Source organism: Haliotis rufescens, unplaced genomic scaffold (assembly GCF_023055435.1).
Source record: "Haliotis rufescens isolate VD_foot unplaced genomic scaffold, xgHalRufe1.0.p SCAF_9, whole genome shotgun sequence".
NCBI classification, from domain to species: Eukaryota; Metazoa; Mollusca; class Gastropoda; order Lepetellida; family Haliotidae; genus Haliotis; species Haliotis rufescens.
The window spans coordinates 21,156,460-21,178,699 of NW_025964383.1; positions in this window are offsets into that span (position 1 = coordinate 21,156,460).

Sequence of the window (22,240 nt, forward strand, 5' to 3'; positions counted from 1 at the left end):
CCCATGTGGGGAATCGAACCTGGGCCTTGGGCGTGACCAGCGAACGCTTTAACCACTTGCCTACCCCACAGCCCATATTATATTAATATACGACAACTACATAGTAAAAGACATGTGAAATACTATCTCCGGAGAAAGGCGGTTAGTGACAATTGCAAACATTCTTTCCAATATTGCTGAATACGGCGTTAAACAACAAACTAACTAATCCATATTTGAAACAAGGAAATATTGGCCTATATGCATTTTGTATGTTACACACACAGATATCTTGAATCCTTGAGTACATCAGTTTTATTAAATCATAAGCGACATTTAGTATGATCATCAGCAAGTGATATAGTCATAGTTAATTAAAACCTGAGAATGTCAAAGATATGTATGTTTAAAACATAATAATAGAATTTTGCTGCTGCTGAGGGTGTTGTTCTTGAAAACAAAACGTCAATATCTCCTTCATCCTCAAGGCGGAACCAGGAAGTGAAAAGGATTGACATGCCCTGTCCCAGAACAAAAACATCAGGAAGCAATAACTTATTTGTTGTTAACAGTATTCTACCATAAGCGTGTCAACACTAGATATATTAACGTAGTTGAAAACTTATAGTCGTGGTAAACAAAACGGCATATACGTCCAACTTTCTTTCCTGCATCCACTGATGAACAGGGTTTGGGGTTCATTGAAATCCCTTATGCCAAAGTCACAAAAGAAACACAAGGGGGAATATAAAAGATTCTTATGGGCACAACACACGCATTAATGCAACATCTGATCAGTTCTGTCCTGTAGTATCATTAAGAAAATACATGTCTCTCCTTAATCCCGCCATGGCCCTTTTTACCAGGCTCAAAAGAGACGAGTTCACACCGACAGTCTGTATGGTACTCCCCGGGGTCCCTTGGCGTAGATGGTATTGGCAACATGATGAAATGAAAAAGTCAATAACGGTTAAATAAACCATTGTCTTTGGACAGTAACCATCACTTTGCTCTCAAACGCAGGCATTATCTATCAAAAGATTTGACCAATGAGTCGTTGAAGTCGTATGGTCTCTGTCCAAGGTAGAACTTGCCTGCCACTGTTCACAACTCCAATAACTAACTTCCAAGTTAATACTTCTTCTAATTCCCACAGTCTCGTACGCATGTGCAATTCTAACGTAATCAAACGTTTTTTCATCCCAATTAAGCTGCATGCCTGCTAACTCTCGCGCACAGTTGATTTATTTTGCTTCACCGCCTCAATTTCAGTGTCACTCTCTTCGATAGGGATCACACAATATGTATGTCTTCTTTCACTTTGATTATTTGTGACGGGTGCCACTGGTGGGACAGGGTGTGCTCACCTTTTCGCAAATCATATCATCACTATTTCATAAACACATGCTCATGATATAATCGGAATCGGAATCTACAATCCACTCTGCTTTTGGCAGAGATTTCTTATGACCATGGAAGGGTTTGGGCACTTATATTATCGACACAGATGTCATCGTATCCCATTTGCAATGATCAATGCTCATGGCGTTAACCACTGGATTATCTGGTCCAGACGTATTTACATGCGGCCGTCATACAGCTGAAATACTGCCCAGAGCGGCTGATGTACATAAAAAGGTTTCAGGTTTCGAAGTGCAAATGTCGAATTATGGTAAATATTCCCACAAACGAAACGTGAGTGTAAAGCTACAAATTACATAGCATTGTGAACACAAATGCCTGAGTAATGACCAATGATAACCTTTTCAATACGGTCGCCACGAACAATGAACGTCTTGAAAACATTCAGGTGTCAGTTAATATCGTGGAATCAATCATGTGAAGTTCCAGCCTCAGTAAGTAGTGCAGTGGCTTCTCAGGAGATGTTCACGACATATGACCCGATCAAGATGCACTGAACATACTTGTTGCAGCGTACGCTGACCATCTCAACCACTAAGTTTCTAAAAAAGAATTTTCAACATTTATGAAACAAAAATGGCTACCTGGCGCCTTTAAATAGTTTTCCACTTTCCACTTTACTTTTCATACGAATGTACATATATGTTTATAATGTTACATTTTGTTGATATACTCAATCTGCACCATTGGCTCAAAAGGTAAAGTAATGTCATATAACTGTTGGAAATCTATATCGTAGATGTAAAACCGATAATCGTTGGCTTTACTTTTGGACTTTGGATTTATAAAAAAGCCGATCGGGTCATTTTTCTCCCGATGTTATATTGTATTTTACAATGCCAAGGAATAATAGCAATTTTCGGTTTATTCAGTGTAATAAGGTCAGAGGCCCAAGTACATATACATGTAAAAGGTAGGTTTACATTGTGACAAGAGACAAATGTTACATAACATCATATTCATAATATAAACTTTTCTTGATAAATGTGACAAGCTTTTTCAAACATGTGATATTTCTTGTGTTGATCAAATTAGTGTAAATACGTTCATTTTCATATTCAGTTTATCAAAGAAACATAAATGATTACTTCGTAGATCATTTAATGCAAGGAAGCTAAACAGAAAATGAACAATCATACACCAAAATTTAATACATTTTATATGATAAACAACAGACAAATTGTTTCTTCCACACTCAAGCAAAAGTGCAGTAGCTGATCCATGTCTACTAACACCTAATACAAATTTACAAACAAAACATAATATGAAATGATCCTATTGATTAATACACGTGGAAACCCCATATTTCCGCACCATATAATATTATAGGTTTTATTTTAACATCAAATAACTTAAAAGAATATTAGAGGGTATATTTGGAAATTGATAGTATAACTTTTGAGAGCAAGCAACGCCTTATTTCCCTATTAACCAACGTTTCCACTCATTTAGTCCAAGCTAGTCTACTTGAAAATATGACTCCAAGGTAATTGTAATAACTTGTTGTTTTGATAACCTTCCCATTAAAGTACCACTTCTCTGTCATTCGTAAATAACCTCTTCTAAAAACTATCTTTTCTATGTTATCCATATCTACTTCCAAACCCCACGATTTGCAATAACCCTCAAGGACAGCAATTTTACGTTGAAGCCCTATTACAGTATCATCAAATAGGCACAGATCATCCGCATATAGTAAAAGTAGAATTTCTAAATGTTCTTGACCGACATTTATACCCCAAAGATTAGATTGCTGATTTCGGCAAATAACTGTACTCATGATTTATAATTGACATGAACAATTTACCAAACACATCCATTAAACTTATTCCTCTATAATGCTTTACTTCATTGATAGAGCCTTTCTGCGGTAACAGTTGAATAATGCCATTTTCCACTCGTCTGGATAACACCCACTGTTCATAACGTGGTTAAATATGACAGTCAAATATGGAATAATATGAGTCTTACAGGATATTAACATTTCCGGCAAATTCCATCAGGCCCAGCAGCTTTACCTGTTTTTAAACAATTAATGGCATTTTCTACTTCTTCATTGCTAATGTCAGCATTTAGAATTGCTATATAACTTTCGTTCATACATTTATCACAAGCATCTTCAGAATGGTTTAAAATAAAAGCATCAACTGCAGCCATTAAATCGACATTAACTGGCATGTCAGTTAAGTTCAACACGTGTTGGAAATATTCAGTCCATTGCGAGGAAGATATTGTCGATGTCGACGTATTACTACATTTCGTTAGATTGCAAACCTTCTTCCAAAAACGCTTATTTTCCTGTGCACTAACAATACAATCCAAGTAGACTATTAATCTGATTTTCTTCGTATTCTTCCTTCTTTCCTCTGAACATACACCTGTATCGATTTCTTAATGCATGATAAGTTCTAAGGTCCTCTAAAAACCAGATATTCTAAATTGATCCAAGTACCTAAATTTCTCCCTTTTCATCTTTTCACACTCTAGATCATACCATTCATTTATGTAAAATGAAGTATCAGTCTGATAACTCTTCACATCCAAATTACTGACAGAAGCACAAACTTAAAATATTCCGGTCACCATGGCAACAGCCATATTAATATCTTAATAAATGTCCCGCCAATAGTATATGTATTAAGGGAATCGGCAACATAGTTGACAGACTCATCTGCTTCTACTTCTTTCCAAATAAATCTTTTCATGGTATGTATACTATTAACTTCAGCTATATTTTCACTCACAGATATCTTGAGTAACGATTCGTCCCTCAGTGAGAATACCATGGGAAAATGGTACCATTCATAGCAGGTAACTATCATTCATACACTGTACCTGAAATAAACTTTGTTCAAAATCACCAATACCTAGTAATGTTCTTGTATCTGTTCCTGCAGAAGAATTTATAGGGTGAACATAAACAAAACCTAAAATACTATCCCATTCCCAATTAAACATTTTTTTTGTCGATAACTAACTAAAAAACATCAGTAAAATTCATAAAGACATTATTAACCAAATGTTTAATACATGCTTTTGTACGCACCAACACACCACCACGTGAATTATAATCTCGATGGCTGACATACAATCACTAAGCAAAGTTCTTAACCTATCTTCATTAAAGTTGCTCCAAATTTCGACGAGGCCGAATATTGAGAACTCTGAACAGAACTTGATGAAGTCCTCATTGGAAAGCTTGTATCTAAGTCCATTTTACATTCCAGCACATATAGCGAAAATAGTCTGTCTCAATTCCGAAAGTGTCAGTATTTACATTTTCACAGCTGATATTGTTTTAGTTGTTACCTTCACGCTGGGCTTGGCCGTATCCCCAGCTTTCGCATGCGTCATTGTTGTCATCACCTGATCTCTCCTGGCATTGTCTGCTCGTGCTGGTCGCCTTGGTCGTAATCTGGGTTCATTTGGGCAACGTCCCATGCCGTCGGGGCATTCGTCACCAACTCATGTTATTCCGGGACAAGCAGGGTACGGAAAGGGGCAAGTGGTGACGAATGGCCGTCGGGGTACAATGAAACACAATCCACCAAGTCACCGATCCATTGAGTTGAATCTTACAACATGCATACAAACGGATACAACGAAGTGTTACAAAATCCACGATTTATCTCCTCTATATTATTATATAAAATTTACATACTTCACGAACTCTGTACAGCGAACTAACGGATATAGCGAACTGATATCTGATCCCCAACGAGCCCATCTACCACTAATTAGTGACTTGTACAGCGAACTGAGAAATGTCACTCAGTGTCAAGTGTCACTGACAATTGGCCGCACGCAATCAGCGGCGAATCAACACAATCACAGTCTATATTTTGATTTTCCTATGTTAAATAAGTCGGTAGGATTACATGAGTTGGGTCCTAGGTATATGACGATAATGCCATAACATAAAGTCGTGTCGTCTAATCGGTGACCGTCTAACTAACGGTAAGTTTATTGTATCTTTATTCTAAACAATAAAACTTGACATACACAATGTTCAACAATATTTCTAAAATCAGTCTTTGACGCCATTTTGGAAACCTCTCTACCGGCGGCAGTTCACACATCGTTCTATTGCACCCGAACGTCCGCGGAGACAGCTAAGTAAGCGCTCAGAAAGCGCCTCGGCCTATTGAACGCATGCCAGCATGTGAGTTCAATCACACATTCCTTGTCGATATCATAAGTGTACACTTTGATGTCAATAAAAAGTTGATTAAAACGAAAGAAAGCCTAAGATTGGTTCTTTCGTGCTTCGATCAGCATATCCTTCATGTGTTTCCGTTTATCCCGAACAATACGCGAGAGGTCTTCGGATATCCAGATCCCAGTCTCCTTGAAATTTGGTTTAACGTCACGTCCAAGATTATTGCACTTATATAGCGACGTGCATTTACGTGTGTGTGTGTGTGGCTGCTTGTACTAGTCCGGACTGATGCCGATTTATAGTGCTAGCACACTGAGATCCCATGCCATAGTTTAACATGAATACCCCACTCAGACACAGTATACTGACTCCGAGCTGACCAGTCCTTGTTTTAGCCCCTTAATGCCGAGCGCAAGGTAGGGTAACAAAAAGTACATGTCTTTTGGTATGACGCGGCCGGGGATCGAACCCCGGGTCTTCCACTATCTGGGCGGACGCTCTACCACTTGGCCACGGAGGCCGTCTCCCCTCTCAAAGACATATTGCTATCATCATCATTGCCAACACGGACAGAGCTCCCCGATATACCGTGAAATATGACATTAGATCGACGGCTTTGGTTCTCTTAAAAGTCGAGTTCATCTTCTAGTTTGTGAACATAATTTCGACGTTTCACATTTTCTGTTTCCAGTGCTTCATATTGGCTAGACTCAATTCCTGCTCTCAAAAGCAGCATGAGAATCAGGTTCAAAAGAGTCAACCGGGTGGCGAGACCCGCCATTATAAGGCGCCATGGCCATTAAGAGTTCTTCGAAATTTCTCAATAACGGTCAGCTTCGATTTAACGTAATTACTTAACTTCTCCGAAGATTTCAGAGGGCACAACACATCCGTCTTGTCAGTCCGCCATCTTGTCACGTGTCCTATATTTTATTGGGTGAGATCAGGTGTGTGTGGGGCAACCCCATTTGATTGAACATACTTGTTGCAGCATGCAGTGACAATCTCAACCACTAAATGTCTAAAAAATAATTTTGAATTTTTTTTATAACAAAAATGGCTACCTGGCGATCTAAAAAGGTTTACCACTTTACTATTCATTCGAAATCACATATGTTTATAATCTTACATTTTGTTGATATACTCAATCTGCATCATTGGCTCAAAAGGTAAAGTAATCTCGTTTAAATGTTCGAAATACATATCGCAGATGAATAACCGATAAACGTTAGCTTTACTTTTGGACTTATACACTACATAAAATTCTACATTCTCTTCCATTAATGGGTCAAATCCAACATGAATAACCCCGTTTAAAAAAATCAAACTGAGATCCATTTCTCCCGATGTTATGTTGCATAATAGAGTCCTGTCGAAACTATTGCTAAGGCATATTAGCATATCCTTATAGAGGCACATACTATCTACAGTTGCCCCATCTTTCCATACCTCACGGATTGTGAGATTCTTTGGGGACAGAGGTTCTAATTTGTTGTACTTTGCAAAGATGATCGTAACCAAGATTAAATTAGTTCCTGGTAGATAATCTTGACTTAAGGTGCACGCGATCATGCGTGATTCCATATCTCCTGTGCATGGTGTGGAGCCGAAGTGTTCAGCAATAACAGAGGTTGTCAATTCAGTGACACTGAAAGCTTTCATTTGATTTCCTTCAATGTAATAAATATGCTTAGTTGGTTTGTCATAGTGGATCAAAACCAGCTGTGAACTCGATTGTAGAAGTAGTTCCATAAATGTACCGTTATCAAGACTATGTTGCTTGAGAAAATAGGTATCTTTTATATGTGTCAATGAAAACAGCCAACAAGCCTCGAAGTCTGTTAACCATCCATCCTGCACTGGTACTTTGTACATTTCGGTAAATGATGTTGTTCCATAGTTGCTGTAATATAATACAGGTTCGTTTGAATCCAATGGTTCTGCTAACATGAGAAGGCCGCTGCCTTGTGCCTTGAGAGGGTAGTTGCACAAAGAAGATTTAGGCTTCTCGGTGGTTGGAATGGGGAATTTCCTCGATGTATTATCAAATGAAGAAAGGGATTTGCCCACATCAAGCACACAGGATATCACTTTGGAATTTTCCTGACATTGCCACTCTCTGTTGCCTGATTCATACAGAGCCCCATCTGTGTCTTGGACAGATGATTCCCTTCCCCAAGTAAAAAAACGTTGTGAATTTGTTGGACTTGAATGAAATATGGTCCAACATAATATCAACATTCTGAACATTGTAGCTTGCCCACCGTTTACACTGTGTCTGATCATCTTCTTAGGCGCTAGGGTGCTGCGTTAACACAGTGTCTCATCTTCTGAAAAATGGAATGGCGTGTCCTGCCATGACGTGTTCAAGTGTGTAATAGATAATTAAATCTATGCAGATAAATATATATAAGTTATTATATGTACAGCTAACAGGTTTTATCTCAGTAAGATAACAACGAAGAAGGAAAATGCCAAGGTTCTACATCATGATTATGTAATTAATAATACAACTGAGTAAAATTCAGTTAGTATTCAAAGAAGTAATGGTTGATACTGAACACGTGTCTCATTCAAGACATACAGCTGTGACAAAAACTGGACATGTTTTCACTTGTGTAATAAAGCCTATTATTTTTACCCTGTGTATTGCCTTGTAAGATTGTAAACCTACACCTGTGTACTTTGATATAATTTGTTCAATGATCTTGTGTGGTTATTTACTGATTTCAGAATATAGTTCTGTACGTACGGCACCCGTGGCGTGGAGATCCGGGTTAGAATTGGTGTTTAGCAACCCAAGCTTGTCGTAGGAGTCGACTAACGGAATCGGATGGTCAGACTCACTAAATTACTATCACTAAATGAATCACTACTCTGATTTGTCTTGCTCAGATTCGTTATGACAATCACTAGATCGTCTTTGTGCAGATTCGATTACTTGGTTGATGCATGGACTAAGAAATAAGTTCGTTATATCGGTCAGTTCGTTATAAGCGTGTTCGCTATAAACGTAGTTTACTGTATGTATAACCCTTGGGGACTCTGGATTATAGAAATGGTCCCCATCAATCTATTTCGTTTTGCCTGTAATGCAAACAACCTTCTAGGTCTTATATTCATATAAATGACACTGCTGAGAAAGGCGTCAAGTGACAATTGCAAACCGATTGTTTTCATTCACATTTATGATGGTGACGTTTGTTGTTTAACGCCGCACTCAGCAATATTCCAGCTTTATGACGGCGGTCTGTAAATAATCGAGTCTGGACCAGATAATCCAGTGATTGACATCATGAGCATCGATCCACGTAATTGAGATACGATGACATGCATCAACCACGTCAGCGAGCCTGACCATCCGGGACCGGACCCGTTAGTCGCCTCTTACAACAAGCATAGTCGCCTTTTACGGCAAGCATGGGTTGCTGAAGGCCTATTCTACCCCGGATCTTCACATGTCTGAAACTGATATAAAGAAGATGTTGGACATACATGTAAATGTCCTTTTGTAAGAGTTGAGATGAAACTTGACGGATACGCTTGATCCTGCCAACAAGAGAGTGCCGTTGCGTTGAGCCAGTACAGGAAAGTTGCATGGACATGTCTGTTGTTGTGCGTCCTTTTTGCATTCTCTTGATGTCGCATTCGAAAGGGTATCTGATTTGCCATTCTCCATTGCCTGTTTCTTATAAACTCCGTCTGTGTCATCCTCAGATGATTCTCTCTTCCAGTTTACAAGCGTTGGTGGATTTGATTGGCATCAATGAAACAAAATATAACTCAATGTATTTGTACTAAACATTGTTGTGTTTTACATGTAGCTGACCATTCGAGAAGATGGGAGGTTGTACCATAAATAAAGGTCAAGTATCTCAAAGATATTAAAATCCTTTAGAATATACATGTATTCAGCTAGTAATAAATTATTACATATCTTAATACGGTTGTACATAAATTGTTTTATTTAAATATCGAGCTGATAACTACATTTAATATTCAAAGGCGAAATCTGAATGTGAAAGGTTATGTTACTCTTGAAAAAAAACTCTTATTAAATATTTTCCCCCGTAAGGACCCAGGGTAGCATGTGTCCCCTACATTGCTGTTCGTAAAAGGCAACCGAATATTGGACAACCCGTTTATCGTCGGTTGCGCCCCTGTGTTGGCGGAGGAAGGGATTCTGATGGTTGAGGGTACTGGAGCCAGGAATAGTATTCCTTTTGCCCACACCACTTTGACCCTGACTGAAACCTAGACGGGTGGTAGGATGGGCCCGGTTCTATCAATCGGCTGATCATGCCGATCTATGATTTTATGTTAGTATAATCTTTTGGTTATTTTATTAATAGTGAGTAAATTGTACCCATATGGGGAATCGAACCCGGGTCTTGGGCGTGACCAGCGAACGCTTTAACCACTTGCCTACCCCACAGCCCATATTATATAAATATACGACCTCTACATAGTAAAGACATGTGAAATACTATCTCCGGAGAAAGGCGTTTAGTGACAATTGCAAGCATTCTTTCCATATTTGAAACTAGGAAATATTGGCCTATATGCATATTGTATGTTACACACAAAGATATCTTGAATCCTTGAGTACATCAGTTTTATTAAATCATAAGCGACATTTAGTATGATCATCAGCAAGTGATATAGTCATAGTTAATTAAAACCTGAGAATGTCAAAGATATGTGTGTTTAAAATATAATGATGGAATTTTCCTGTTACTGCTGCTGAGGGTGTTGTTCTTGAAAACGAAACGTCAATATCTCCTTCATCCTCAAGGCGGAACCGAGAAGTGAAAAGGCTTGACATGCCCTGTCCCAGACAAAAACACCAGGAAGAAATAATTTATTTGTTGTTAACAGTATTCTGCCATAAGCGTGTCAACACTAAATATTAAAAACGTAGTTGAAAACTTTTAATCAGAGTGAGTGAGTATGGTTTAATGACGCTTTTAGCAATATTCCAGCAATATCACGGCGAGGGACACCATAAATGGGCTTCACACATTGTACCCATGTCGGGAATCGAACCCGGGTCTTCGGCGTGACGAGCGAACGCTTTAACCACTAGGCTACCCGACCGCTTCTTTGGTCTGAGAATACGGTAGTAATGGTGAACGATATATAAAGCCTCGGTCAGGCTCAGTGAATTCGTAGATGGTTTGTCATCATGCCGTGACAGCAGGGAACGCTGCACCAAATTCAATCACAGATCTTCACGCAGAGTAAACTATTTTAATGACGTTGGAAACAAACAGAACATATGAGTCTCATTACTCACTATATATAACACGAATTACATTTCGATTTGAAACAGAAATTGCTAAGAATTGAAGAGTTTTATCGTATCGGAGTAAAATATTTTAATGAGGTTGGAAAGAAACGAAAAATATGAATCTCATTACTCAATAAAAACTGGGCGGCAAAAGAAAGTATAGGTCGAGTTCAATGATCGATAAAGAAATAACAAGAAGAGGTTTTGTTGTGAATTATAATATAATCTAGGGAGGGGTAACAAATGATTGCTAACCACAGTTTGAATGAAATTGTGCAATCACAGGTAATGTAAGCTCAAGGAAAACAATGGTGGGGCAAGAAATTTCATTTTCAAAAGTTGTCTGAAATGTCACCAAAAATTGTCAGACACACTACAAGTTCATTGTCGACACAGTTGCCTTCAATAGCGTGTATGACCTCCAGCTGCCTCAATGCATGCTGTGATACGCCGCCTCATCGATGACGTCAGTCGTCTGATGACGTGGACTGGAATCCGTTGCCATTCTTCTCTCAGGGCATGCTGCAATTCTTGTCTGTTGACGGGAGGCTGATGGCGTGCTCTAATCTGTCTGTCAAGATGGTCCCACAGATGTTCAATAGGATTCATATCGGGTGAGTGGGCAGGCCAGGGCAAAGCGTCAACGTTCTGCTGGTTTAGAAAGTTCCGAGTCAGTCTTGCAGTATAGGGCCTGACATTGTGTTGAAACAATGTCCCCTGCTGTTGGTTTTGTAAGAACGAAAGCACAACTGGCTGCAACACTTGTTCTCTGCACTGCACAGCGTTCAGGTTTCCCTGTATAATCACCAAATCAGTCTTCTGATCTCCACAAGTACCGCCCCACACCATGACACCTCCCCCGACAAATGGATGGACCTCTCGAATACGTGCCGGGGCCAAACGTTCCCCTCTGCGTCGATAAACTCGTTTTCTGCCGTCATTTCGAAACAAGTTAAACCGACTTTCATCAGTAAACAGCACTCGACGCCAATTGCTCACTTGCCAGCGTCGAACCTGCCTCTCCCATCGCAGTCTCAGGCGTCGATGTTGTGCAGTCAGTACCAATCCTCAGAAAGGACGATACGCTCGGATTCCAGCAGCACGAAGCCGTCGTAGTACTGTACGTTGGCTTATGGGATGTCCCAACGCTGTTGCTGCCGTCGCCGTCGCCGTTACGAATCTATTTCGCAGGTGAATGAGCCGTATCTGACCGTCTGCCAGTGGTGTTCTCACTCGGGGTCGTCCGCTTCTAGGCCTGTCCTGTGTCCTCCATATCTGCCTGTACCGTTGAATCAGCCTGGCTACAGTCAATGGTGTACAACCAAACCTTCTGGCAATTTGGACCTGTGTTGCCCCCATTTCGGTCATACCGATGTCTCTCTCTCTCTCTCTCTCTCTCTCTCTCTCTCTCTCTCTCTCTCTCTCTCTCTCTCTCTCTCTCTCTTTCTCTCTCTCTCTCTCTCTCTCTCTCTCTCTCTGCTCCTGTTACAGTCGTGTCATTTATTTTGTGTGCTTTCATCACGTGTGGTTATATCCTGCTGACGAACGCATTTATACAGCTAACATGCACGTGCAGTTTATGCCATAGGCGGGAAACCTGTTTCACCATTTTTTGTCACCGCATGAGCGCCGTCAAAGGTACCGCGTTCGGGTGAGGTGTTTTTGGTACCCGTTCCTGGGCAGTCGTATCCACTAGTTATCGCTGTTTTTAGGAAAATTACAAATTGTCAACCTACTACTTTCTTTTGCCGCTTAGTTTATATAAAACGAAATTTCATTTCGATTTGAAACAGAAATGGCTAAGAATTGACACAAACAGGTTTTAGCAATATGCAAGTATGAATGATATTGTGACATATGGATATGTGATGGTCTGGTGTCAGTGGCCGTATGATTTTTTGTTTGTTCTTTAATGCCGCACTCAAAAATATTCCACCTTAATGACGACGGTCTGTAAATAATCCAGTCTGGACCAGACAATGCAGTGATTCACATCGTGAGCATCGATCCACGCAATTGGGATACGATGACATGCATTAATCAAGTTAGCGAGCCTGACCACCCGATCCCGTAAGTCGCCTCTAACGGCAAGCATGGGTTGCTGAAGACCTATTCTACCCCGGATCATGTAACTTATAAACACCCATAAATAGTAAAAGGAAGCGTTTGACAACAAGGTCTTTGTGTTTGCAAAGTGTCATGAAAGAATACCTATTAGTCTTGGAGATATGATCCGGACTCAACGTCAAACATATTGCCATGGAAACAGGAAAAACATTTTTTTTAAATTCCTAAACAGTAAAATGTACCACTTCAGCTCCTGATTAATACATGTACAAAGTTTGGACGATAAATGTTGAATTTTTTTTTATAGTTTTGCTCCTGAAACGACACCTACCTCAGTTTCAGCTGAGACCAACTTGTTTCCCCACAGGGAAAAGTGATTATTATTTTTAAATCCTAAGTAGCAAAAGGCACCACTTCAGCATCTGATTAATACATGTACCAAGTTTGGACGATAATTCTTTCACAGTTTTCAAGTTGTGCTCCGGAAACGAAATATGGACTGACAGGTGGACAGACAGACCAGATGATCAGCAAAATATGATACAGTCCTGAGACCAATCCCTCCGATGCTACCTTGGTATCATGCTCACAATTTCAAATGTACAAGTACGCGAATTATATTGTAAGTGGCCTGCAAGTACACAGGCCAGACGGACAGTCCATTGCAACAACCCACGAGGAGAAAACATTACAGAACCTAGTAAAAGTGCAAAGGTTTTTCTACAGTAAAAAAACCACAATTCGGTGGCATGGTTACTGGGATCACAGGTTTATTTTCCATTTCAGTGGTCCCTCATAAGAAAGGAACCCCTCTCTTAGAGTTCTATTTCATTTGGGAAAATATCTAAAATATCAGGACAATGCGACTTACATCAATTATTCGCGATACAAGATTGTGGATGGAATGTTGCAAATGTAACAGTTCAACATTTCGAGCGGGGAACATAAGAAATGTACCTCGCTTATATATTATCTGCGTACATTGAACATATAGCCAATAGTTTACGTGTTACAAGGAATGGCGGATTATCTTTCCCCGAGTAAAATTAATGTTGTTAGTCACGGAACTTTCATCATTAATTTCTCGTGAGTAGTTTATAGTAGCGGCATAATCCGTCATTCCTCGTCACGAGTAGTTTTTAGTAGCGGCATAATCCGTCATTCCTCGTCACGAGTAGTTTATAGTAGCGGCATAATCCGTCATTCCTCGTCACGAGTAGTTTATAGTAGCGGCATAATCCGTCATTCCTCGTCACGAGTAGTTTATAGTAGCGGCATAATTTTTCGACAATTGAAGCAATATAATGAATTTTGGCGATAAATATACATTTTGATTCATGTATAGCAGTAAAACACTGAATTAAAAATGACTTGGCATTATTGTTAATACAAAATCCAAACGACAGTTTCTCACGGTCAACATGGCCGTCAGTCGCCTCAGAGTCACTCGCACATATGACTACGAAAAGAAAAACGAAAACCATTTGTCGGTCTGCACATTCTCAATAACAAACTGTGTAAACCGATTCTACAACAAGTTAGGTTCATTTGACAGACTCTTTCAAGGGAGCATATGCCTTACAGTTTAAAACAACGGTCAATATTTCAAACTCGAACATTAGAATGTGGCGTTGCCTTGACCCTGAACTGATAGATCGAGGCCGGAGTGTTTATGCAGATTTTCACGAATGTTGAAGGTAAATGTGCATTAACCAAGAACATTCGAGCAAGTGTTCATTCTGAGTCCGAAAATATATTTTAAAAATGCGGCGACGTTTGGGGGCAGTGGATCCAACGTCCGACTCAGCAGGCTTGCAAATATTTACGTTGAATACGCCGCCCGAAAACAGGTGAGGTGAAATGGGGTTTAACGTCGCGTCCAAGATTACTGCACTTATATAGCGACGTGCATGTACGTGTGTGTGTTTGTGTGGCTGCTTGTACTAATCCGGACTGATGCCGATTTATAGTGCTAGCTCACTGAGATACCATGCCGCAGTTTAACATGAATATCCCACTCACACACAGTATACTGACTCCGAGCCGACCAGTCCTTGCTTTAGCCCCTTAATGCCGAGCGCCAGACAGGGTAACAACAAGTACCATCCGGGCGGACGCTCTACCACTAGACCACGGAGGCGGTTCCGGAAAACAGGCAGTGGGTCATATCAGTAGTTGCGTGCTGAGAGAGTGAAGAAATCACAACATCGTGTATTTGTACCGAGGCGGATACAGGAACAACATGCTAATTGGAAGATCTTTCAGCGGTTGGGATGCAACAGGGAGACAACCTGTCGCCGGTCTTGTTTGCAATATTTTTAATGACCTCGAAGCGGCACTTGTACAGGATTTAGATAAAGGTAGCCAATTGAAACCAGATGAATTCTTTCATCGAATCGAAAATATTATCTCAATATTTGTGTTACTGTTCTCAGATGATGCAGTGTTATCGGCCTCAAACGCTTATGATCTAAAACATATGTTAGACTCATTTCATAACTATTGTATACATTGGAGGCTTAAGGTTAATACTACAATAAAACAAAACTAAATTATTAATATTTGGTGGATCAAAAAATGATTATAAACCTAATTTCAAAATTGGTCATGATGTTTTGGAAAATTCACTTCAACAAAGAAAAAGCTAATAGAACAAGCAACGAACGCTCTATGTTTTATGTTCTATGTACTTTGCCAAGGACGGAAGTTGTCACATAAATGTCAACTGCGGCTTTTTGGCAGTATGGTTATACCGGTTCGTCAATACGGATGCGAACTATCGGGATTTGAAAACATCTCAGCTCCAGAAGGTGTCCATTTGCGTTTTCTAAAATAACTTTTATCATTAAGAAAATGTACTCCAAATTTCATGGGGATCTTGGAAAACTCCAACTATCGAACATCGTCAAAATGAGAATGATAAGTTGTTGGGCAAAATTTCTTTCAGGGAAATCATCTAAATTATCCATTATTGTATACAATTTGTTATTTAATGACGACCTATTTGGAAAATGTAAACATTAAATAACTTCATACTTTAACATATACACTGTTTCATGCTGATTGGCTGAATGGGTAGTCACGTGATCTGATATTTGGAGTTCACACTCCTGAGAACGGACTGAAAAATTCACACGATGTGAACAATTTTTGTGTGAAATTGATCGTGTGAACTTTTGTCGGAACTACTTTCCGGGGTTTCCCCGAATTCCCCGATCGGTGTTTACAATCAACTCGTTTTTCTATTTTCTTTTTAATCCCTGCTTCTATCAGGAATAGAATTAATTTCTTATTTTTGCCTTGTCTTGTAACATTTCATCTGAATAAATATATGCTTTGGTTCGGGTGTTTAAACTCGTCTAGCTGCTAGATGAAACAAAATGGATTGTCCTCGCGGTGATTTGGATATGGAATGGCTCTCTTTCAATACTAGATCTAATCACGCAAGTGAAGAAAATGAATTTTGTAAAATTACTGAGGTGAACGGAATTGATTTATTGAGCGATATTGACCTTAATGTCTTGTTTTCGGGCACCAATGAAAACAATGTCGTACCCTGTTCAGATGTGGCCGCTGACACAGATCAAAGCGACTGCTCCTGATCAATGCCAAACTAAAACCCGATTCACTATCGTTTCGGAGAAAAACTAAGATTTTGAAAAACCATGAAACATAAAAACGCAAAGAAAGAAATGCACATGCGTTCCCCCATTTTTTGCCCTGTGAAAATTCACCCAGGTCGGATACAATTAATTTAAGGATTGACTGTGTATATTTTTCGGTTCATTGAGGTATGAATCGAAAAACCGATGTGCAAACTGTATGAATCCGCGTTTAAGAACATTTGACACTTTTCAACCTTGATAATCAGTTTTGCCAAGTTTCATCTTTTTAATATGTTTCAAAGTATGTTTACAGTGTTTGGACAAATAAGGTTTCTCATATGTCTATCCATCGTGACGTTTCTTTTGCGATTCAGTATAGTTATCTGCAAGCAGAACACAGACGAAGCATCTTAATTACTCATATCCTTTCATATTGTTACTTTCATATCAAAAATATATATAAAAATATTATAATATGCTTTCTCTTTTCTTGTAATCCCCTAGCCGACCTTTTTATTGTCATTGTTTTGAGTGATGTCCCTCAACAAGAAGTCATTTATATCTCGGCCACGGGAGACTGTCAGCGTCGGAATGTTTATTCAGCAAAGAGGTCATGTCTCGCTTAGACATTGAGAATGGAAAGGTATCTCCGTAATCCCGACTTGTTCAAAGCAAAGTCATGTTCATCCTCTCAGCACACACATGTCGCAAGGTATACCCACAATAGGGACACAACTATTTGCTTCACGCGGTAGACACATACTTAATGCATAGTGTGACTTTAAATATGAGGACGTGTTTAGTTAACATCTACAAAGGGATGGATGTGAACGTCACAAGTGGTCTGTGGTTGTAGGTCATAGGTCATGCAATGCGTGGAGGTGAAGATCCGGTGTAGAATACGGTTTCAGAAACGCCATAAAAGGCGACTATGCTTGTCGTAAGAGGCGGCTAACGGGATCGGGTTGTCAGGCTCGCTGACTTGGTTGATGCATGTCATAAGATCCCAATTGCGAGGATCGATTTTCATGATGTCAATTACTGGATTGTCTGGTCCTGACTCGATTATTTACAGACCGCCGTCATACAGGTGGAATATTGCAGAGTGCGGCGTTAAACAACAAACAAACAAAGGTACTTGTACAACTACTCGTTTACATAGGATAAGTATTATCTATGAAGAATATTTCATAGTATCTGAGGATGAGGCGGGTCGCGTCTCCAAAACACATGTACTAATGGTCCACCAGCTTTGACATGTTCGCTTGAAATATTAAGCCAGGTATTATGCCAATTGATGTTTTCAACGAATATAACAACGAATATAAGGACCGCGGCTTCGAATCCAAAAATTGCCCCGTCGAAGATCTTGTCAGCAATGTCCACGTGCTCGTGAGATTCACTGAGGGGGTAAATGACCTGTATCATTTTGGGCTTTCCTCCCACATTAAGCCTCACTCACTCACTCACTCACTCACTCACTCACTCACTCACTCACTCACTCACTCACTCACTCACCAACCCACCCACCCACTCACTTACTCGCTCACTCACTCACTCACTCACTTAATCACTCAATCACTCACTCACTCACGCGATTCAAGTCAAATACACACCAAAAGCGAAAGTAATTCCATTTTTTTATCAGCAAAATTTCTAATTCTCAATATATTACTACGTCATGTTTAAAGCCTCGTAATATTAGGCGCCACGAGTCGTTTACCACTTTGGTGAAACCCACGAGCACGGGTATGGTGCTGACAACCTAGAAACATAATCGGGACCAATCGTGATTCGAACCCACAATCATAGGTTTCTTGTGCGCCCAAGGGACGCAACTCTGCACGGCGAATCACGGCGCCTTAGACAACTGGGCCACCCGTGCCCCCGGAAGTCACAGCACAGGAACTTGATCATAACAACAGTACTTATCAAACTTGATGAAATTCATTTCAGAACACGCACAATTAAGCCAGTTATACACGAACCGCTATTTCTGGGGCACAGCTGTCTCATTGCTTTCACACGCTGGCTTTGAATCTGTGAAATCGTGAAACTGACAGGTCAAATCAAATCCCTCATATCAAACTAGCGGGCTAGTCTGGAGCCTAAAAAGCGGCTGTTCAGTCATACTCCACTTCCATTGGTAGTCGCAAAACGCAGCTCTGTACAGCGAATCGCGGCGCCTTAGACGAATGGGCCACCCTCGCCCCCCTATGTCTCCTTGATAGAACCAGACAGCCTGACAAACACAGATAGCAATCACTCCTCTGTAATTAAATTGTCGATGATTTATTCGAATAACTTGATCATAACAACAATACTTATCACACTCACAGGATCTGGCCCAAACTCTGCACATCAAATTGCGGCAGCTTAACGACTGGGCACAGAACATGTGACAAAACTACATTATTTCGGAGGTATCCATGTTTACTGATGCAGAAAGTGCGTAATGTTTACATGTGAGTGACATGGTTATTATGTATTCCCAGGCCAATAATTACAGAGGAGATGATTGTGAAATGATTACAGGTCACCTGTTCCAACTTTACTAGTTCACTATACAATTCCTGAACGCATACGTCACTGTTAGACCTCTGTGATGACATTTCGTGGTCGCGTGACTAATTTCCCAGAAACGATAATGACCAGTGACGTGTTTACTGGTCCATGAGAAATAGAAATTGCGTTTTTACAATTACGGTCTGTGTTAACTATCTACAGATATATACTCGACCTTACTAAAACATTCTTTTTTTAATCTTATAATGAAGAGTGACCCTTTTCCGTTTGGATCTGTCTTTTTCAGATTCCGTGTTTTTCTCGGATGAAGAATTGACTTGCCTTTGCATGTGTCTGTCACGGGTTCCACCGGTTGGGCAGGATACGCTCACCTTTTCGCGAAAGAAAAGGTAAATCGTACAATGGACTTTCTTATGATTATTAGTGATGACACCGAGTGTTCGCGTTCTGCAGCTGAGCGTATCCTGCCCCACGGGCGACACACGTCACAAACACGTGCAAAGGCAAGTCAAGTGTTCACCTAATAACACACGAGGATTAAAATGAGAAAAAAACAAAGGATAAGAGTTCGACTTAATATTATCAACTCTGGAGCACATGTCGAATGTAGGAGGAATAACGTAGTTTAATATAACTAGCATTGTAACATCATTGTGACTTCACAGCGGTTTCAGGTGTTATTATTCACATCCGTATCACTTATCAGTTGATGTTGACATGAGGATTTGCATGTTAAGGTTATAGCTCAGTGACACTACAGTAAATAAATGCTATCGATGTACGCGACCTTGTCGTTAAAGGGTTAAAGCTGAAATTGATCGGGGTGCGTATGTACCCTCAACGGCCATGTTGAATCATTGAACACCCAGGTGAAGGATAATTGGACCCAGCTGTACTAAACACGGGTTAAACAGTGAGGCCCGTGTGCATCTGAGAATACCTCATGCTTTTATTGAAGCTTTTGTCGTTTAATCAGAGTGTTTCAGTAAAAGCAATGGAGGGAAAGGCGTTCATTGTCGTGGTCCCGTTTACGGGAGTGTTCTCACTGTAAGTACGTTTTGAGCAGGGATGAATTATTCTGAATGAATGAACTCTTCTCTATTATCCGTGGCTCTTATTGTTTATCCTTGCCCTCACATTGAATTTGGGACGTCTTTTTTATGTATATGTTTTCTATTTTAATGCTATCGCCACGAGGACATGTTGGCTAAGGGAAAATGTATTTGTGAATATTCTATCTAACATTATCTTTCTTCTTATCACACTGTGTCTTACTTTATTATATATACCTTCAATATACTCATACTCACACCAGCCATGGTTATAAAAGCAGCCAACAGCCTTCGTGTTCTTGTGGTAGAGCGCCTGACCGGAGAGCGGAAGGTGAGGGGTCAGATACCCCGGCCGCGTCATACCAAAATACGTTAAAAGATTTGTACTTCTTGTTATCCTGTCTGACGCTCGGCATTAGGGCTCTAAAACAAGGACTGGTCGGCTCGGAGTCCGTATCCTGTGTCTGAGTGGGGTATTCATGTTAAACTCATGGTATCTCAGTGGGTGAGCACTATATAATCGGCATTAGTCTGGACTGGTACAAGCAGCCACACACACGTCGCTATATAAGTGCAATACTCTGGGACGCGACGTTTAACCCCATTTCACCTCACCTATAAAAGCGGTCGGGTTGTGTCTAACTCTTGTGTACAGATCCACCCTTCGAATCCACCACTGACGTGTATAAAATATGCAAATTGAATAGATTAACGCCTTGCGTAATGACAAGGATATTATAACTGTATCATGAAAGGAATGAGTGCAGCGTTAAGGACTTAATGATTGTTAACACATGCGAGCACGTAAAAGCAAATTTGTTAATTTTTCGTTTTAAGACCGGTACGTTTTAGATATATAACAACACCAAATGTACAGGTAAGTCCAGTTCTACCAAAGCGATATTATAGATTTTGGAGAGTTTCAGGACGCGAACATTTTCACCTTGTCATGGACATGCCGATCTTTAGAGTGTCTCCAGGAGTTAACAACCCTGACTTAACTCACTTTATCATTATGTCTATGCTTGGTCATGTCATAAGTCCGAACCATATGGTAGTGGAGAAGAAAACAAATTATATGTTTTAATAAATATTAATCGTTGGTAATTTACACACATCCATGGTGGCCGAGAGGTGACATCGCTCGTCGCTTTCAGTTACGGCCGCGAGAAAGAGATAACGCGAGACACGAAAGCGATAACGCGAAAAGAGAAAGCGATGACACGAGACGAGAAAGCTATGAAAGCGATACGTGTATCGCTTACACGTCTCGCTTTATCGCTTTACCGATGTCTCGCGATAAAGCAGTATCCCTCTTTGGGGATACCCCTGTATGGGTATTATGTGTTTCTATTCGGTAAAGTATATAAAGTATTTATCACTTCATCGCCTCGTTCTATCACTTTCTCGTCTGGTGGTATCGTTTTCTGTGTATCGTATTGTGTCTCTGCTTGTGTACAACGCTACAAGTATATGTACTTGCATAAGGTATTTTGATAAACACAACTGTAAGTGAGTGAGTGAGTGAGTGAGTATGTTTTTACGCCACTTTTAGAAATATTCCAGCAATATCACGGCAGGGGACACCAGGAATGGGCTTCACATTATGTGACGTGACGAACGAACGCTTTAACCTCTAGGTTACCTCACCGCTCCCATCGCTGTGATAATGGTGTTATCACAGTTGATATGTGTACTTGGGTAAACTACACATATAGAGAGACACCCCAATTAGTGTGGCCACACAGTTAACGTTGATAACAATATGAACTGAATTACTATGATAATCTACATCTAGCACAACGTTGCTGGCTCACTCACTCACGCACCGTTGAATACAATTGTTTTGTTTGTTTTACGCCGCACTCAGCACTATTCCAGCTATATCACGGCGGTCTGTAAATAATCAAGTCTGTACCAGACAATCCAGTGATTCACATCATGAGCATCGATCCACGCAATGGGGATACGATGACATGCATCAACCCGTTAGTCGCTTCTTTGACAAGCATAGTCGCCTTTTATGGCGTTGCTGAAACATGGACAAACATGGCCCCGGGTTGCTGAAGACCTATTCTAACCCGGATCTTCAAGGTCATAATAGGATGTCATATGCATTTGTAGTCTTAATTATTGGATT